Source organism: Podarcis liolepis (genome assembly GCF_965112155.1).
Source record: "Podarcis liolepis genome assembly, chromosome: 7".
In the NCBI taxonomy this organism is placed as follows: Eukaryota; Metazoa; Chordata; class Lepidosauria; order Squamata; family Lacertidae; genus Podarcis; species Podarcis liolepis.
This window is the reverse complement of record NC_139561.1, coordinates 20,388,427-20,406,753: the sequence shown is the minus strand read 5'-3', so window position 1 is coordinate 20,406,753 and position 18,327 is coordinate 20,388,427. Positions and strand designations below refer to the sequence as shown.

General features: G+C 46.8%; 1 protein-coding gene across 3 annotated transcripts in view; it reads right to left on the bottom strand.

Moving 5' to 3' along the window:
* Positions 1-18,327, bottom strand: part of SAMD11 (sterile alpha motif domain containing 11) — a 326,641-nt gene that overhangs the window by 171,713 nt on the left and 136,601 nt on the right. The window lies entirely within an intron of this gene.

The window sequence follows — 18,327 nt, the reverse complement described above, 5'->3', positions numbered from 1 at the left end:
CCGCCATCTGCCTATTTACCTATTTCCCTCCCCTCCTCTCACTATAAATTAACTTAGAGGGTTTTGTGATTTTCCCTAGAAAATAACACACACTCTTGGATATTTTGGTTATCACCGGGGAGGGTTATAACCTGCCCCCTGGTTCAATCAGCACACTCTTCTTGTATTCTCTGGCTTATTTCTCCTTCCTCTCTATGTAATATCTCCGTTGTCTTTTAAATCAGTATACTACTATCCCGTCTGTTTCCACACTCAGTACACAGTTGCTCCCTTGCACAGTATAGAAAAGCTTTCCCCTCTAATCTATAAATCTTTACATCTACTTAATACCAAAATAGTAGAAAAAGAGGGAAAAGGATAACATAAAAGCGATAAGGGAGCAATAAAAAATAATTAAATCCGGTTAGGGCAGGTAACACGGAGATTTCTCTTTGGTTCTCCGCCACTTATTTCGCTTGTTCTATTCCCGCATGAATGCCGGCTCCAATCCTATTAATAATACCTTACGTGCGGTCAGAGATCAGGGGATCAGTGATGTCAATGAAGCGGAGGATGTGGGGGTATAAAGAAAGAGGGGGGAGGGAGGACAGAGGAGGGGCCACCGGACAAACACGGGGGCAGCGGTCCAAAGGGTTTCGGAGTTGCTCGCCAGAGTCTAAATAGGCTCCTCACGGGGGGTGGGAAAGTTCGAATTCTAATGGGAAGAGATCAGCTTCCAGTTCCAAAAGGGGGGGCGCAGGCGTCAGGAGAAAGGTCGGCTCCACGACGCAGAATCAGTCCAAAAACAAAGACAAGACAGAAAAAAAAGCCCTTCAAAATCGACTTTCAGAAAAAAAAGAAAAACCAGTTTCAAGCGGGTCCAGCCGAGCGTCTGCTAGCCGAGTCTCTGCCCTCAAAGGCAGACTGTTTCGTCTCATACAGCCGGGCTTGCGCGCAATGTCCTTTTTATTGTCCAAATAAAGTGGCAACCGACTAAGAGACACAAGCTGGTAGAGCTAAAGGAAAACCACAGGGAAGGTAGGTGCGGAGGGTCGGGGTAATTCTTCACCGTCGCGGGGGTTGGTGGGGGAGTAGGAAATTTTCTTCCCCCTCCGTTCGTCTTCCCCGCTTCTCCGCTTCTCCGCTTCTGATGTCCCCTCCGCTTATTCCTCCCTTCTCTCCTCAGCTTTCAACTTTCTGTTGCGGCTCTCCAGTAATCCACTTTCCGATACAAAGTCTCTAGGGTTTCATTTCGTTATATACTTTTTTTCCGCTTGATTGCTTTGCCCCACTGAATCACCGGCGGGGACTTCTCCCTTTCTTAGTTCTACAGCGGAGAGAGTTAGTTACTTTGTCTCACTCTTCCAATTAACTTCCAGCGCCATCTTGACTCCGAGATACAGTCAGGCACCTTAAAATTAATCCGTTCACATCTGTTGCATTTTGGAGCCTGTTCTTCAAATTTTAGACTCCAATAATTATTTAACAGCTCCAAAATCAGCAGTTCTGAAAAATTTCGGAGATTTGTCGCCGCTTTCCAGCGGGAGCTCGAGACATAGCTGCGCGGGGTCGCAGGGCTTACCAAATTGCGTCTCTCGGTCCCTCTGCTCCGGAGCCCTCCCAAAAGAGGGGAAAATTCCAAAAAGCTTCAGACCTTTTTGACGCTGCTGGTAGCATTTCCCTCCAGGGGGCCCCCCTGGAGATTTTGGGGTCGCAGTGCCTTTGCGTTGCCCCTCAAAAGCCCCGTGCAGTTCGGAGAAGTCAGTCAGCAACTTCTCCGCGCTCCCATACTGCTGGCGATCCAAACCGGAAGTTTTCTGGAGAATATTGCTTTAAGGCACCTTGGTCCCACACCATTTACGGTCTTAAAGGGCAAAATTAGCACTCTAAATTGTTCCTTTAAACTGTGGCTGGAAACCTGCATATAGTTCTTTAAACCCAAGTGATTAGTTCCTGTTAGCAATCTGGTTACCACAGTTTGGACCCAGGTGCAGTTTTGCAAGACCAGGGCTTTTTTTCCCCCCAGCCGGAACTCACTGGAACTAGAAAAAAAGCCCTGTACAAGACTATTCAAAACATCCAAGTCCTTACAGAGTCCTACATCCCTGGCCTAGACTTTTAAGCTTGATATGCCAGTTACTGAACTCAACACTTTCTGCATGCTAAGTAGGGAGCAACAGTGACTTTTGCAACCTATCAGCTTGTCTTGAATGCAGTGGAAATAATGTCTTGCAAGGAAGCCTGCTTCCCACCCTACCCAGCAACCGAGCTCCTGCAAAGATTATCTTCATTACTTTGCAGACGAGCTATGGTCCCTGTATACTGTAGAGCCCAAACAGGATATGTAGCAGATTTATTCTGCTTAAAGCTAACGCAGGGACTGTTGAACTCTGTATTCTTGTAAGCTATCACATTCTCCAGAAACCATTCCAGAGGCTAAATATAACACTCTAATTGGAGGTGGGTGTGGAGTCAGTAACAACAAGCATCTTGTTGGCCATTGTGAGGACAGGATGCTGGAGTAGATGGGCCAGTGGCCCATTAGACTAGTCCTAATCATCTGGAGGGTTGCAAGACCCTCCAATGTTGCCTGATTTTAATAAAGCACCAAAACATCTCTCTGGTCAGCTGAGCTCAACCACATGAAAGGCCAGTGTTTCTCAGCTCTGGACTGGGTGGTGGTAAAGGAATGATGTGGAATCTGACAGGCAGTGCCACACCCAAGGCTGGATATAAATAAGAAGCTAAGTAGGTGGGTGTTGGCTTGGTATACTAGGCTAGTGGGGCTGTGCCCCATCTGACCTAGTGGGCCAGCCTCCATGTCTGTAAAGAGATTTAATTTGGGGGTGCGGGCTGGAGGAAAGAGATACAAACAATAAGTAAATTTGTATGCAAGTGAGCAAAATGGCACCCACCTTCTAATAATGCCCCTGACAGCCGCTGATAAATTATTTCCTGGTCTCGACTTTAGCTTCTGTCCCAATGGAGACCCTAGAACAGCATTTTTCAAACTTGGGTCTCCAGCTGTTGTTGGACTACAACTCCCACCATCCCTAGCTAGCAGACGTGCCGGCTGAGGCTGATGGGAGTTGTAGTCCGACAACATCTGGAGTGCACCAGGTTGTAGAAAGCTGACCTAGATCTTTCGCTCCAGGCCGTGTCTGGCACCACCAGGCACATGAGGCCCCAATGTGCTGTGCAGGGCAGCTGGGGAAGCGCCACCAAAGTCCTGCTTGGTGGGATCAGCATCGGAGGTCAGACTAGCCTAAGGCCAGACTGCTTCATTAGGGGAGATGTTTTGACAGCTCAGAGAGGAACAGCCGCCAAAGGGGAGGGGGGCGTAAGGGGGGCTTTGGGTGGGGTGATGGGGCTCGAAGCACTGAGGACATAAGGTCCTATTTTAAAAAATAAAATAAACACCATTACTGGAAAGATCCCAGGTTTCGCCTGCTTTAATCCAGCAGAGACCGAAAAAGGCCAAAGTTCCACAGTGATTTCTCGGAACATAAGAAGAAATCTCCACAAATGCAATAAACATTCCCCCTTTCCTGAGCAAGGCCACATTCACACCATACATTTAAAGCAGTGTTACACCACGTTAAACAGTCACCGCTTCCCCCCAAAGAATTCTGGGAGCTGTAGTTTGTTCTGGGTGCTGAGATTTGTTAGAAGTTCCGATTTCCCTTTACAGAGCCGCTATTCCCAGAGTGGTTTAGCATTCAATCTCTTTTCCCAGGGAACTCTGGGAACTGTAGCTCTGTGAGGGGAACATGGGGTTCTCACAACCCTCAGCACCCTTTAGCAAACTACACTTCCCAAGATCCTTTGGGGGAAGCCATGATTGCTTAAAGTGGCATGATAGTGCTTTAGAAGTCTAGTTCAGGTAGGGCCTAAGTCCTACTCAGCAGGGACCCACTGAAATTAATGGACCTAAGTTGCACAGTCTCACTGACTTGAATGGGTCTCTTTTGATTCTCTGCTATCAGGTGTCCTGTGGTTTTTTGTTTGTTTGTTTTTCTTTATTTCTTCCCTCTCTCTGCTGCCCCCCCCCATCCTTTTAGTCTTATTCCCCAGGCAAGGGATTAATTGAAGTAAACCCATTGCCATGACAACCACACAACGTGGAGCTTTAATCAAACAAAACTCCGATAAGATGGGGAAAGGGAAGTAAAGAAGGAGAAAGCAAAACCGAAAAAACCCCAACAACAACCCTGGGGGGAAATATTAAAGACCCACGGTGAAACTATACCAGAACAGAGACAGGTAGCCTCTCTCTGCCTCCACTGCTGACTTGGTGAATGTTTCATACAGAGTTCAGTCAGAGGCCAGGCACCCTGACCGTGAGCGGGGCAAAGGGGTGCTTGACACCAGTGAAGGGCAAGAGACAGCCAGGTCAGGGTCTGGGTGGGGAAGCTTCTTCCAAACTGGGGGCCGCATTCCCTTCCTGGGGCCACATGCCATTGGTGGGTGGGACCAGGGGCAAAAGTGGGCGGGGCAACACATGTACATTTTACCTCGGTGCAGCAGGCTAGTTTCTACATGTACTCACACACACATCTCTATCAAGGCAAGCAAGAGGCATGATCAGGGTCCAAGGACACGTTTCAAGGCAAGTGAAAACACGCAAGGAGGGTGCAGAAGGGAGAAAGCAGGTGTAGCTGAGAAGGGGTGTGGCCTGAGGATAGCCGTAGGGGCCAGGCAGAGAGCCCTAGAGGGCTGCTTTTGGTCTCCAGGCCAGGTTCCCTGTCCATTTGAAGATAAAACCACCCAACTCCCTTCCCATTCTGTAGGCTTCTTGGTAGCATGGCACCGGCAATACCAGTGGCTAACGTGCCCATGCCTTTCCTAGGTCCTACACCCAGTGGCATAGGGACACGGGTGGCATTATGGGTTAAACCACAGAGCCTAGGACTTGCCAATCAGAAGGTCGGCGGTTCAAATCCCCACGACGGGGTGAGCTCCCATTGCTCGGTTCCTGCTCCTGCCAACCTAGCAGTTCGAAAACACGTCAAAGTGCAAGTAGATAAATAGGTACTGCTCCAGTGGGAAGATAAACGGCGTTTCCATGCACTGCTCTGCTTCACCAGAAGCAGTGTAGTCATGTTGGCCACATGACCCGGAAGATGTACGCCTGCTCCCTCGGCCAATAAAGGAAGATGAGCGCCGCAACCCCAGAGTCAGCCACAACTGGACCTAATGGTCAGGGGTCCCTTTACCTTTACCCCCAGTGGCAGAGCTTCATGCTTCAGCACCGGAGGTGGAGAGAAGGCGGGGATGGGGCATGCATTCTGGGGGCGTGGTGCGCTGCCTACAGGGGCGGGGCCCCCAGCACAGGTGGGGGGCAGCAGTGATGGAACCCCACCGGGACTGCGCTGATGGGGGCGGTGTGCTCCCCCCCGCCCCCCTCTTCCTCCACCAGTGCCTATACCCAACAGTCAATATCTGTCAGGCTACGCGCCACAAAGGTTTTTCCTAGCCAATCGTGCTTTTCTTTCCAAGCCAGGCGCTTGCTTCAGGCTAGTATGCACAATGACCAGCCGTGAGTCAGGCAGCTGTAGGCCCCACTCTGAAAATAAGCCAACTAGCCAATTGTGAGTGCTGATGAGGGGCAACGTGTATCGATCAATAGAAAATGATAGGCATGCATACCTATATGTCTGTAAAAGAGATAAAGGCTGCACATTTAATGCACGTTATTTCTTTCTCCTTGCCCACAAGGTACCATGTGAACTGCAATCTAAAAGATAAGGCGCTTCTTCAGGCAGCGCAAAGTTAAACTATGGAACTCGCTTCCACAGGAGGGGCAGCCATGGCCACCAACTTGGAAGACTTTAAAAGAGGATTGAACATGGAGGAGAAGGCTGTCCATGGTTGCAGGAAGCAATGCTTCTGAAAAACCAATGGATGGAAACCACAGGAAGGGAGAACGCTCTAGTGCTCGAATCCTGCTTGCGGGTTTCCCACTGAGGCATCTGGTTGGCCATGGTGACAACAGGATGCTGGAGAACTGGCCATTGGCCTGATCCTGCAGGCTCTTCTTAAGTTCTTAGTTTACCAAGAGTACTGGGAACTGTAGCCCTGTGAGGGGTAAACCCAGGATTCATAAGGAGAAGTCATGTGCTTTTTAAATCTATGGTGTGTATGCAGCTATAGAGAGCAGGGGAAGCCTACCCTTAACAATGATTATTTTTAAGCAGGAGTTTTTTGGGGGGAGGGGGGAGGAGAGACACACCAATTTCCCTTTGGTCCGCTTCATCTGTCCTCTCTCCTGCTGACTACTCATCACTGACTCCCGCAAGGGCAGTTCCGAGACAGACACGCCTGCAATTCATCAAAGGGGAGGCATAAGTCTTCGATGACAGGCCTACTGTAGCGTATCACACCGATGCAATGGGATGTTAGCACAGCACAGCAGAGGAGAGGAGAGGAGAGGAAAGCCCTGGAGGTTGCCAGCCCTCTCGCCACAGCAAGCCAGTCTGGACCTCGCTTTAATGAATCTGTGTAGAATTGCAGTAAAGAGCCAATCTCCAGAAAGGGGTGGACAAAATCTGTTGACTGCGATTTCTCACCTAGGTTTCTCACTTTCCCAATCTTCAGTTCATCACCGTTCTGCACTACTTTTGCAATTTTGCCCACAGATCATCAGGGTTTCATTTATCTTTTTGTCGAAGTATTTCTATACTGCCCTCTCATAAAATATCGGTATGTGTGTATGTGCGTGCACACAGCAATATATAGAGAGACATTAAAAGCAGGGCAGAACAATCATTAAAAATGACTGGCTACTCAAGAAAATCTCAAACAACTGCATAGGCTTGTCGGCATAAAAAGGACTTCAAGAGATGCATCTCTGCTGGAAGAACTGATGGTTGCAAGGAAAAATCGGTATAAAATGAGATTTCCTTGGATGCCAAGATCCAGGGTTGGGGCAAGTACACTTTGGTGAGAGAACCCAAGCAGAGATTTAAAATCAAAAGATATTCAGCAAAGTAAAATGTGGGAATATAGGCTGTTAGACCTTTAAAGTATGTCCTTGTGTGTTCCAAAACTCCCTTCTTCCCTTAGCGTAGAAAAAGACCACACATTTGGTAAGTTAAAAATGGCTTGCTTACAAACTCTACAAACTCAGATTCATGTGCTTTTCCATACAGCATTCGGGAAAAGTTGCACAGGCAGTAAAAACTGGCTTAGTTACAGCGGTGAAAGTTCCTAAATTATTAGTACAGGAACACAAGAATGGCTTGTGAGAGCCATGCGGCTAAGCTGGAGCAACCAGCTTGTTTTGGAAAAGCGTACATTAGGTTAAATTTGCCTTTCAATGCAAATTGAATCAAATATCTCTCCCAACAGCAAGCCATTCTGTTTTCAGATTTTAAAATAATGATAAAAATTAGTCACCTTTCTTCTAGCCTCTAGCCACCTGCTTGGCTACAAGATAGGGTCAGCTTTAGACAAATATTTCCCTTTTTAAATTTTATCTGGACAGGGCGGCTTCTGTCTTTAACCCAATCACTGATGGGAGTTGGGCGGCAGACCAGCTGCTCCCAGAGCCTGAGCCCAGGTCAAAGCAACATCAAAGACAGAATCACAAGGCCTTTCAGCTTACATGTGGCACCTGAGTTTCCCGTTTCATCTCTCTCCCCCTTTTGTGTTTGTAGTCTTGAAAGAAGGTTCTGAGTTGCAGCACAGAAGTGAGGGGCAAGGTGGGAACCCACCATTTATCCACTGATCTGACAGCAGGACATGCCCCCCCCTCCAACACATGCACACATGTTGAAGCACTCAGGAAGTGTGCCCAAACTTTGCTGGAGCTATCAGACAGGCACATTACCTGGCTTGGCACTAGTCACTAAGGCCCCAATATGGCAGAGCCTGCTGTTGACTACTGGCCTTGCTCCTCCTTTCCACTGGTGCTGAGCAACTGCAAGTCACAGTTTAAGATCATGGGAAGAGCCCTGTAGCTGGATCAGTTCAAAGGTCCATCTGGTGCAGCATCCCATAGTCATGCAGTGGCCAAAGCCTATGCAGTGCATCCTGCTTGCTTGGATTCTGATTCTGGACCATGTCAAGGACTGGCTGGGTGCGGAGGAATGGTGGGAAGAACCAGCTGGGGAACCACCAAAGGAAGAAGGCTCAGAGCCCGGGGTGGGGTGGGTGGGACAACAATGCATGATCAGAGGGAGAAGACTGGGAAGAGGAGGTGCTGGAAGCTGCAGGGGAAACAGGGCTTAGTGAGCTGGGAGAGTCATGGCAGAGAGATGTGCAGAATCAGAGGCAGAAGCTGAAGCAGGAAAGTGGGGGAAAGGAGAGTCATAGGCAACAAGCTCTCCACAACACCACCCCCAGTCTTCCAGGACCAGAAGAGGCGTGAAGCAGGAGCAAAGGCAGGGACACAGGTGCATTCTCCACTTGCTCGGAAAAAATACCAGAGAGGAGGAGACAGGGGAGACAGTCTCAGCAACTGATCCGTTTTTGCTAATAAAGAGTTAACTCCAACTTTGAATAGTGTAACTTACTGCCGGCTCGCTCTGTGACAAACCAGACCTGTACATGGTTCTGGTTGCTGTCCCGTTGGTGCGGCTGCTGACAAGTCGCTTGTTGCCCAGTAAAAACAGGACAAATGCACACATAGGCGGAAGAACAAGGAGGGAGATAGAATTACAAAGTGAAGCCAAAAGGCTCAGCAGCGCAAGAGACAGTGAAAAGGCAATCCAGTCAAAAGAGTAAGGCAGGAGCCTGGAACCTTTTATTCCACAAAGGGCTGTGTTCCCTTTGAGGCAGTCTGCTGTGGCTGAATGCTGATGGTAAGGGATGAGCTATGCTCAAACCAGTGGTGAGTGACACCAGATCTCAGAGGGGGTGTGGCATCCCTTATCTCTCACTCTCTTTCTTCAGCCTCCTTCTCCCCTTCCTTGACACACTCATGAAATTAAGATGAGGGTTGTGGGTTGTCCACCCTTGGAGCAAAAGATACTGGATGGGAGCAGGAATAAGCCACTTTCATCCGGCATGTAATTGGTAAAGCCAGATGAATCATGTGTTATGTGATAAACAACTTTCTATTGGGGGTGGGGAGGGAATTCCTGAGGCACCTTAAATACCAGCGACATAAACAAGCCACTCCAAGTCTCCATTGATTCCAAGCTCAATACAGTCAAATCTAGAAATGAGGAACCCATCACACCAGCCTGATATTTGCTGATTTATGCTCCATACCAACAGTGCATTTAAAGCATGTGGTTTTCCCTAAGGAATCATAAAACTGCACTTCCGGGTTAGCGCCATCGGCACGGCAATGGCGGAGTTCCTCTGACCGAGAGGAACCCGCTCCGTGAAAATCGGGTTTTGCCGCCGCGGCAAAGGCAGAGACCCTTTAAAAATCCCAGGCGGAGGAAGCCTGGGAATGTGGGATTCGGCTGACACCAGGAGCGCCTCCCCTACTCGCAGGGAAACCCTTTTTCGGGGATCCGAAGCGATGCGGGGTGAGTGGCGCGGTGTTTTGAATCAACCGCTACTTTTACGGAGTGAAGCCGCACAGCCGTTGCCGGAGAGCACTGACTTTTTCCTGTGGACAATTGGAGCTCAAATAACTGTCCGTGAGTAGAACGGAAAATTGGAATAAGAAATTTCTTTTAATTTGGCACTGAAGCGGGAAGGTTCTAAACAGGAAGTCCGCCTCCCGTTTTTGAAAATAGATTGAAGCAAAAACTTTGCAAGCTAAAGTCTGGAAAGCCGTATATAAAGGTCTAAATTTCCTTCAGTTATTACCACCAAAACCCCTCTTGGAAGCAGGAGAAAAGGGGGGGAATTTTTGACTGTTCAAGCCTGCAGGAGAGAGAGTAAAGAAAGATAAATTTCCACCGTCTCAAACCTGGGAACGGGGTGTCAGAGACAGAAATTTATGGGGAAGTTCATTGACTGTGAATGGAACGTCTTTTGACAGATAGTTAAAAAAGAGAAACAAATTGATTCCAATGTTGCCTCTTGCACTCAAAAGAAACAAAATATTTGAAAAATGAAAGTAATTTTCTTTTGTTGGTCCTGCTTTCAAAAGATGGATACAAATAGAAATTGTCTCCTCTAGAGGGAGCTTGTTAAATTGTTGCTGGAGTCGATCTGGGGATTTCACAGCTGTGAAGATTAGGATCGTGAGACCAGACTCTGACCTTGAATAAAAATGTGTTTAGAAGAAGTTTTGGTGCTTGCTTTTTGCAAGACAAGCGCTTTGCTGGAGCAGATGCATGAGAAGATGGATTTGATGACTGTTGCAGTTAAAAACTTTGGACAAACGGCAAATATCCATATAGAAACCATTCAGGAACCAACTCAGGAACCTGTTTTGACAGGGCAAGTGCAAGTGCAGAAGATAATGGAGGAGGTTGCTGTTGAACCTCAAGTAACACAAATGGATAGACTTGAGGCCTTGCAGGAGCATAAGCCGCTGTTCTTGAAGTTTGAATCTGGAGTGGACCAGGGGGGGTCTGGAGTTGTGAGGGCTCTTAATTTTGGAAGGACTTTGAAACATGCTTTTAAATACTTTCTGGATTACAGTGTTGACTGTGGGGAATGGGACTGTGGGGAATGGGCTGATCTGCTGAGGGGAGATGGAGATATTTTTGGATTGGAGTCCTCCCGAGACCTACCCCCCCAATGAGAAAGGAAAGAAATTAATAAAAAGATCAACAAAAGACAAAGTAAAGTGCAGGTATAAACAAGAAGATCTGCAGAAGGGACATGGAAAAGACTTAAGAGCCTCTGACATAAGATCACCAGGTTGATGGACTAGATGGAATGGAGAAGAAGGAGTGACAAAACCTGAGACCAGGAAGAAGAGATGTTGGATGAAGATTGGAAGAAAGTTTTTAAAAATTTATTTTGAGAATTAGTGTAAAATTAACGAGTATTAGGAAAAATGTTGGAATGAAACTATTTGGCTTTAGTAGAAATGATATAAGGAGTTATGTACAAATAAGTATTAAGTTTTAAGGTTTTTTTATGGTAAGATAAGGTTAAATAATTTAAGGTAAATTGAATGACAGAATATAGTGAAAGATGGAAAGGATTTGTTGAGTTAATTAATAGGTTAGATCGTTAAGATAAATTATATAACAAAAATTGAGAAAGATGGAAAGAATTTGCTGAAACAATTAATTAAATTAGAATACAAAAAGGGAGGTGTGAGGAGGTTGATGAAACAAGTAAATGAAAGATAAAGATATGGAACATTGGATGTGTGTTTTAATGTTATTGTTTTTTTGCTGTATTGTTGCATTGTCTTTTATGCTTTTCCTTTTATGTATTGTAATGTATGTTTTGTCAAATTTTTTGTTTTCTTTTTTCCCCCTTTTTTCTGTAATTCTTAAACTTCTAATAAATATCATTTTAAAAAAAGGAATCATAAAACTGTAGTTTGTTAAGGGTGCTGGGAAATGTAGCCCAGTTGGGGTAAGCAACGGTTCCCAGTGGGGTTGTTGTTTGTTGTTGTTTTGGGGGGCTGCTTTGTTTTGTTTGTGTTTGTGTGTGTGCAGCTTTTAACAGGGTCCTTTTCCTTGTGGGGGGAAAAAGAACCAGTAGCCTCTAGGGTTTGTTGCTGGTGTTGCCATTTCTGTTTGTTTGCAAAGATGCCCATTGAGCAGGAGGATGACACTCAGAGGGTTTTAGTCTATAAAGCAGCATCCGTTGCTTTATACTGAGCCAGACCATTGCTCCACCTGTCTTGGCATTGTTGACATCGACAGGCAAAGACTCTCCAGGGATTCTGCCAGACATCTTCACTCAGCTCTACCAAGGGATGGAACCTGAGACTTTCTGCATGTAAAGCAGGTGCACTTACCACTGAACAACAGCCCCTGCACTGATGATAACATGCAAAAATATGATACAAAAATGAGAATTAAGAGTATAAGTAGAGCCCTGCTGGATCAGGCCAATGGCCCATCTAGTCCAGCCTCCTGTTCTCACAGTGGCCAGCCAGATGCCCGTGGGAAACCTGCAAGCAGGACCTGGGCACAAGAACCCTCTCCCCTCCTGCGGTTTCCAGCATCTGAGATTCAGAAGCATCACTGCCTCTGACTATGGAGTCACAGCACAGCCATCGGTAGCCCTCTCTTCCATGCATTGGTCCAATCCTCTTTTAACACCATCTAGATTAGCGGCCATCCCTGCCTCCTGTGGGAGTGTGTTCCATAGTTTAACTAAGAGCTGCATGAAGGAATTCTTTCTTTTATCTCTCCTTCAATTCACATTATGCATTATATTAGGGGGAATTGCTTTAAAAAATGTGTGTATGTGAACCGAAACTGCATATAAATGTGTGTTTATTAGGATAAACCCACACTAAAATGCTGATAATTCTTTTTATGAGGAAAAAACAAAACATCGCTGTGGAAATGTGGAGAATGTAATTTTTAAAAAAATGACAAGAAAAGAGAGGAAAAACTGAGAAGACAGAAGTGGACAGATTTGCCCGTCCCTAATACACATGGTATACCAAGGTGGGCTCCCGGCTTCTCAGGGTGATATGACAGTAGACTTGTCCATTCTTAGTAAACATACACATACACAGATTTATCTCAGCCTCCAGCCATCAGAGAAAGGTCTTCTAGCCATTAATGCCCATTGACGGAACATCTTTGCTAATAGCTCAAGAAAAGGCTAAGGAAAAGGTCACCTCATCCCTCAGCTGCTATTGCAGTGTGCTACCAAGAGTGGTGTGCCATGGTGGGGCGATTCTGCCAACCTCTTCATCCTGCCCATGGTTTCTGGTGAAACAGCTGCTGTGGAAAGGCTTGTTTAAGGCAGCTTCTTTGTTTACAGTACTACACACAGGTCTGGCAGTTTGGATATCTGAACCTGTGGTGGGTGGGTGTGTATAAGCGAGGTTTGGGTACTAATTTCTTGTGTTTGGATAAGTGATTTTTTTTTATATAACGAGCGTTTGAATAGCGGGACTTGCGTGTATGTGTAAAGGAAGCCATATATCCTAAAGACACCACGGTCTCCAGTGACCTTCATTTCATGGAAACCAAACCCTGGGAAAGTGCAGGTACCCCTGGAGTCTCTCACTGCTCAGAGACCGGGGTGGTCTTGACATAACTCAGGGCCTCATCAAATTATAGAATTGCAAAGTTGGAAGGGACCCTGAGGATTATCTAGTTCAACCCCCTGCAATGCAGGAATATGCAGGGGTGTGCACAATCGTGTTGTGAGGATGTGGCCATAGTACTCAGATGCTGAACACAAAAATATTCATACTCTAAGGCAATTCTGTCTCTAAATGCGCGTGCGCACACACACACACACACACACTCATCACAGTTCTTCCTCTACTTTAAACTGGGCACGTCTGGAGTGGATGGTTCCAGCTCCCAAAAGCTTCTCTCTCTCTCTCTCTCTCTCTCTCTCTCTCTCTCTCTCTCTCTCTCTCTCCTTCTCTGGCCAAGCCAAAGACAATGTAAGCTTATCCTAATGAGATTTTGAGCATTGCTTATCCCTTCAGTTCACCGAGGTTAAGTGCTATTGTAACTCAGCGACGGAAGCGGACTTTACAACCATTCTTTCAATTTTGAGGCGGAATGAAACAAGCCTGTATGAGGATCATGATGAGAATATTTACCCCTATTATTATTATTATTATTATTATTATTATTATTAGCAAGCCCAATGTGTGTACACTACTATCAGGCCTCCTAAAGGGCCATCCATGCCCAGAACAGGAGTGAAATTCAATTCAGTTCACATTTAAAGCTGAATTTATCAGATCTACACTTTCTGAAACAATCTGAGGACTGGAACACAACCATCTGAATCTTGCAATACAGTTTTCCAACTACACTACATTTACAAACATGCATATTTTAGGGGAACAAGTGCATAAATGTAAATATATCAGTGAAAACAATGTACAAAAGCTGCCCTATAACAGGACATATTGCTTGCAAAAAGATGTGCACATTAAGGAAAATAATTAGGATAAATTCGCACTAAAATACTGGAAATTTTTCATGAATATTCATTTTAAAGAGAATTGGAAAATTGCTGAAGAAATGTAGAAAACTGAATTTAAGATCGGGGAAAATTAGAAACCAAGAGAACCAAAACTGAAAGATCCTTCAATTCCTACACAGGGAAGAATATTGGAAGCTGGGTTGGTGAAAGGGCATTGGTTCTTCTAGCCCAGTACTGCCTGCACTGACTGGCAGCATCAGTTCTTCAGGGCTCTCTCATCATTTGCCACCTGATCCTTTTAATCAGATATGCTGGGAATTGAACCCGAGACCTTTGGCACGCAAAGCAGATGCTTCATCACCAACCTATAGCCTCTCTCCTCACCCCATCCCATGAGCTGCTTTCAACCAATGCAAACAGTTGGTCCGTTTAGCTCATTATAGTCCATTTTGGACTGTCCACAGCTCTCCAGGGTTCTAGAATCTCAGCCAGGCAGAAGTTTAACTACCTGAGGTTTTCAGTAGAACCTTTGCATGCAAAGGTGTGTGTGCTCCACAATTTAGCTAAAGACTCACATGAGTCACACCCAATGGAAGGACACAGAAATATCTGCCTTATCCTTAGTCATACTATTTGTCAATCTAGCCCAGCACTGTCTGCTCTGACTGGCAGAAGACTTCTGCCATCCAGTGGAGGTTGGTCCGCCAGGGCAAATGGGGAGCTGTTCCACTAACCTCAGCCAGCCCTCACTTCCCTGCCTCTTTTCTTACAACCAGTCCAATGGGATGGCCCTGCCTGTCAGCTTGCTCCACATCAGTCTCAGTGTTGCCTCTTGCAGAACTCATTAGGGAGGAGGATGAGGACAAACCTAGAATTAATTGGCTCTGCCTGCCATTGACTCACGACTGCACCTACTGTTGGTCTCCCTGCCTTCTGCCCCACCAATCCCCATGGGCGCCAGCTGCCACTGTAGACTGGGCTGCTTCAAATCTCATTCCTTCCATGGACTCATTAGCTGGACTTGCAGCAATTCTCTCTCTCTCTCTCCCAACCCTCTTTCAACCCTCTATCTGCAGTAACAGCCTACCTATCAGCCTACCTTGCAGGGCCGTTGTGTGAGGACTGTTTCCAAAGGCATGCATGATGGTCTTTGTAAAGTATACTGCATCAGCATCAGTCTGCCTCAAGAGAAAATGGAGGGTGCATCCCAGGGTGAAGTCAAACTGCTGCACTGCAGCACCAAAGAGACCTCCCCAGGGTGCAAGCCTAGGCGGTGTGTATGGAGGTCCTGGGCTGCCCAGAAGACAAGACCTACCTCTTGGCATTGCTGATGTGGTCCAAATGAAAGCAATATATTTGGCACCAACTTGGCTGCAGGAGTTGCCAGAAGGAGGCGTACAAGGCACCTTCCAACCATCTTAGGGACTTGATTTGTGTACTGTTTACTCCTTAGGCTTTTCTTCTCCCAAAGATATCCCGCAAAGCACAGGGGGTTTAGGATCAGAGTTTTCCTTCCCTTAGATGGGTTACCTTCCCAGGTTGACAAGCCCCATCTGCCCCTCACTTCCCTCTGCAGCACGTGCAGAAACCACCTTCTTGACTTTTGGACCCACTATTGCTCTCATCTGCTCAATCCACCAGAGCCTGTCTTCATATGCATGTGAAGTATATGGTGCTATGTCAAAGATTGTTATTATATGGATATAAATCCAGGACCCTTGAAAGCCAGCATGGATGGGTGTGTCCCAAAGGTAAAGGTAAAGGGACGACTGGACCATTAGGTCCAGTCGTGGCCGACTCTGGGGTTGCGGCGCTCATCTCGCTTTATTGGCCGAGGGAGCCGGTGTACAGCTTCCAGGTCAAGCCACTTCTGGCAAAGCAGAGCAGCACACGGAAGCGCCGTTTACCTTCCCACCGGAGCGGTACCTATTTGTCTACTTGCCCTTTGACGTGCTTTCAAACTACTAGGTTGGCAGGAGCAGGGACCAAGCAATGGGAGCTCACCCCGTCGTGGGGATTCGAACCGCTGACCTTCTGCTCAGCAAGTGCTAGGCTCTGTGGTTTAACCCACAGCACCACCTGCGTCCCATCCCAAAGGTAGAAAGAATTATTTAGAGCTTGGGTTTAAACAAGAGTGTGGGAAACTTCTGTGTGGCTCCTTCACATTCTCTGGTATGCCTGGGTCTCAAGCCTGTTGATTTCTCTGTGCCCCCCCTCCCCTGTGCCCCACCTGCCATCGCCCACCTGCCAGCCACGGTCCTGATGCACACATGGCAGCTGCGATGGCTTCTCCCGGTGTAATTAACAAGGAGCAAAGGCCTTTGGGGATGCATTAGCCCCGCTTCAGGCAGCCGAGAGCGGATGGGAAAATAAATGGGCTCGGGAGCTCTGGGGACATTAGCGGGCCTGCAGACAGCGAGGAGGCAGCAAGTGGAAAAGAAATACTGCTAGCCAAAAGGGGGGAAGGATATTTACGTCCATTCCTCTTCCGTGCAGTGCGGCAGGGAGAAAGGGAGACGAACCGAACCGGAGAGAGCCGGGAAAGAGATTGAAGGCGCAGGGTAAGATGCTTGACATTTAGCACTAGCACAAAGCCATGTTGAGCTGCATGGAGAAGGGGGCGACGCTAAGCCATAAGGTGGGGATCTGAGTGCAAAAAGGAAAAGAACATTGAAAGAGCTCAGCTGCTGGATCTGGCCAAAGTACCATCTAGTCCAGACCTGTTCTCATAGCGGGCAATTAGATGCCTCCGTGGGAAATCTGAGCGCAATAGCACTCTCTCCCCACTTGCAATTTCCAGAAATTGGTATTTAGAGGCATTTTGCCTCTGATAGTGGAGGAAGAACATTGCCATTGTAGCTAGTAGACATTGCTAGCCCTAACCTCTATAAATTTGTCAAATTCTCTTCTGAGAAGAGTATCATGAATAAGAACAGGAGATAGGCGCTCCTGGGTCAAGCCAAAGGAGCCTCTAGTCCAGCATCCTATTCTCACTGGAGGCCCCTATGGGAAGCCCCCAAGCAGGATGTGCCTGCAACAGCCACTCTCTGGACTCTGACCGGCACATCATGCTTATTCCTTTACACAGGAACCCAGCCAGAACAGCCCAAAGAGGCATATCTAGCCTAGTATACTGATTCACGCAGTGCCCACCTATGGATGCTTAAGAACATGAGAAGAAAAAAGAAAGAAGAGCCCAACAGATCAGGCCAATGACCCATCTAGTTTAGCTTCCTCTTCTCAGAATGGCCAAGTTTCTAGCAACCGGTACATTGGTACCTCTGGTTACATACACTTCAGGTTTCAGACTCCGCTAACCCAGAAATATTATCTTGGGTTAAGAACTTTGCTTCAGGATGAGAACAGAAATCGGCAGCAGCAGCGGGAGGCCCCATTAACTAAAGTGGTGCTTCAGGTTAAGAACAGTTTCAGGTTAAGAACAGACCTCCGGAACGAATTTAGTACTTAACCCAAGGTACCACTGTATTCGGAAGCACTGCTGCTTCTTTTAAAGCCATCCTAGTTGGTGGCCATCACTACTTCCTCTAGGAGTGCGTTCCATATTGTTACTATGCACTTCAGGATAGGGACAAGGTAATTTGCAAATCTGTCCTTGAGATATCACAAACTGCTCATCGGAAACAGGTGTTGTGTTCCTTTAACCTATTGATTTCACACACACACACCCCCATAAATCTGGATTAAATTGGGTAGGGAATACAGGGTGGAATCTTGATGCAGACAACACTGCGGCCATATCCACAACATACATTAAAAACACTATTACACCAGTTTAACAGTCATGGTTTTCTGCCCCTCAAAAACTCCTAGGAACTGTAGTTCGCTGGTGAGTTGTTTGGAAAGCCTCTTTTCCTTTCACAGAGCTACAATTAACAGTGTGGTTTAACAACCAATCCCTCTTCACAAGGAATTCTAGAACTATAGCTCTCTGTGGGGAATAGGTATCTCCTCTAAACTCTCAGCACCCTTAAAAGATTACGTTTACCAGGATCCTTTGGGGGAAGCCACAGCTGTTTAAAGTGGTACGATACTGCTTTGGATGTATGGTGTGGATGTACCTGCAAAAAAACCCTGTGTGCATGAGAAGCATCAATTCCACAATAAAAACTGGTCTTGTAGCATCCCCTCTGAATAAAAATTCATATGGAAAGCCCACAAGCAGAACCTGGAGGTCCAGGCCCTCTCCTGATGTTGCTCCCCAGTAACTGGCATTGCAAAGCGGTGCCTCTGATCAGGAGGTAGCACACAGCCATTGCCACTCATAGCCCTTGATTACCTATGCAATAGTCACAAGTATGGTTTGACCATAGCTGTCAACCTTCCCTTTTTTGCGGGAAATTCCCTTAATCCAGCGCCGTTTCCCGCCGCTTCCCGCTGCTA